The following is a 2,408-nucleotide window of genomic DNA, read 5'->3' as shown; positions in this document are numbered from 1 at the left end:
GTAAAGCTACACCAAAAGGAAGGCCCGAGACGATTTCAGACCTGGCTCCTGAGCGTCCACTCCTGGGAAGAGGAACCACGCAGAAGCAAGCCCCGCTCTCCAGTGAGACACTGAGCACACACTGCCAGAGCCCCAGCCAGGGAGGGCGGGAAGAGAGGTGCCAGCACAGCTCCAGACCCTGCCGTGCAGGCTCCCTACACAGGAGCAGGGCCCCACAGCCAGAGCCTTAGATCTGCTTCTAAAGACAGCGCTCACGATGTCTACCTAGCACCCTGCCACAGAAAACCAATTTTCGTGTCTAACGTGCTTTATAAAATGAATTAAGTATCACTGGAGGATGCAGGGGTGATCTCACCCTCCTTCCTAGAAAACGCACAAGAGGCCTTGACAGAAACCGGACAGTGCACCCACTGTGGGAGTCAAACAGAAAAACACCAAGGTGGCACTCGGGGGGCTGGGTTCAAGTCCACCATGTCATGTACTTGCTGTATGACATGGGCAAATGTATTCGTCATCTGTAAGTACGTATCCTGATTTGAAAATGCGGATGATTATTCCAATAAGAAGACACATAGGAAACACCTCGTACATGTTAACGTCCTACACAAACATGCTCCTGCCTCCTAAACTCACAAAGGAAAGACAGTCCCCACAGAGGAGCTGGGGCAGGAACTCAACATGGCAGCCAGGCAGGTGGCATTAAGGGTAGTCATGTTTAAGTACATTTGGTAAAAAGAGCGAATGTATGACTTTATACCCACACCTCATATAGCAAGTACCATCTAGTACCAGATTCAGCTAAGACTGGGATGTAGGGCGATGAATGAAGTAGACACAGTTTCTGACCTCATGGACTTCACAGCCTAGATGAGGAGACTGACAATAAGCAAAGAAACACAAAAATTAAATTATTAGAGTTGTGATAATGAAAGAAACAATCATTGTAAAACCACATAGTGGTGGCCTGTCTAAAGGACAAGCCTCGCCTGAAGCTTTAATTCAAAGTCAAAACAATTCAAACCACTATGCTGGCCACACAACACACAACCTGGCCCAGAGCAGCTGCTTGTTTCTGACTCCCGAGTTTTAGATTATCACCTTACAAAATTACAAATAATAGTGAATATGACAGACAAGGTGCCCATGTAAATATAAAGTCAAGAATCCGGTGTGTTTATAATTTTTTTAAGATTTATTTATTTTATATATAGAGAGAGACAGACAGAAAGCATGAGCAGGAGGGACAGAGAAAGAGGGAGAGAATCCCAAGCAGACTCCACACTGAGCACAGAGCCTAAAGTGGGGCTCGATCTCACCACCCTGAGATCACAATCTGAGTTGATACCAAGAGTCAGACATTACAACTGCGCCACCCAGGTACTCCAAGAATCCAGTGTGTTTAAAAGGACCTGGTTGGGCCCATGCCCGAGTATCTACTAGGAACTGTGCATGGGTATCAGCTTCAGAAATAAGAAAACACAGTAAACAATACTGTACTAAAAGTTGGGCACAACTATCACCATATCTGCTATAGTATAAATTCATTCCACAAACATTTACTGAGCACCTACTGTGTGTCCATTTTTCCAGGCTCTGTGGTACAATGAGCAAACGGAAAGTAAATTGTTATCCTCTTGGAGATGACCTATCAATGGAAAAGACAAACAAAAACATAAGCAAATAAAATGTACACTGAAAGGATTCTAAGACAATGGTGGAATGGGAAGCACCAGGAATCCACCTCCCCACCTACTCAATGACTGCACCAGCAGAATCTGTGAAGTGGAAGCATGTATTTTAGAACTCTGGAGTCTACTGAAGGCTTGCAAGTTCCCTGCTAAGGCCTAGCTGGCAAGCTTGGTTAATTTCAGTCAATTTCAGCTGCAAACACAATAGCAGCTACACAACCTCCACCCCAGGAGGAGGGCTGGCAGCTGTGCACCAGGTTCTGGAGCAACTTGAATGAGGATGGGCAAAAAAGACCCTGTCCTCTAAATATCAGGGATTTGTGCCTGAATGTGGGTTGCTGCTTCCAATCAGAGAGGTGCAGACAGAGGTGGACAGCCAGTGTGGCTGCACCTCCCTCCATAGTAAAAAGCCTCTCCACCTCCGGATGAGGGGGCTGCCAGAGAACTTACAGGGCCAGCAGCAATTTATCCTCCCTTCATTTTCCTCCTTTCCTCTTTTTAGGAGTCAGTAATTGAAGAGTAGGACATTCAAAAGCAATTGAATACATGGGGAAAATTAGAAAGTGACCATGAATGTCCAGGAAAAGGCACATGCTCAGAAACCACCTGGAAGGCCTTAAGTTCATAGATCAGACTGATCCTAGGCACAAAGACAGCCCACAAAAATAAACGTGCCAATTAATTAATTATAAAAAAAGAGAAAACACTAGGGACTGGAGA

The sequence above is a fragment of the Lontra canadensis genome, unplaced genomic scaffold, assembly GCF_010015895.1.
Source record: "Lontra canadensis isolate GAN:19392208 unplaced genomic scaffold, GSC_riverotter_1.0 scaffold122, whole genome shotgun sequence".
Lineage (NCBI taxonomy): Eukaryota > Metazoa > Chordata > Mammalia > Carnivora > Mustelidae > Lontra > Lontra canadensis.
The sequence above is the reverse complement of the archived record's forward strand: the minus strand, read 5'-3'. Positions refer to the sequence as shown.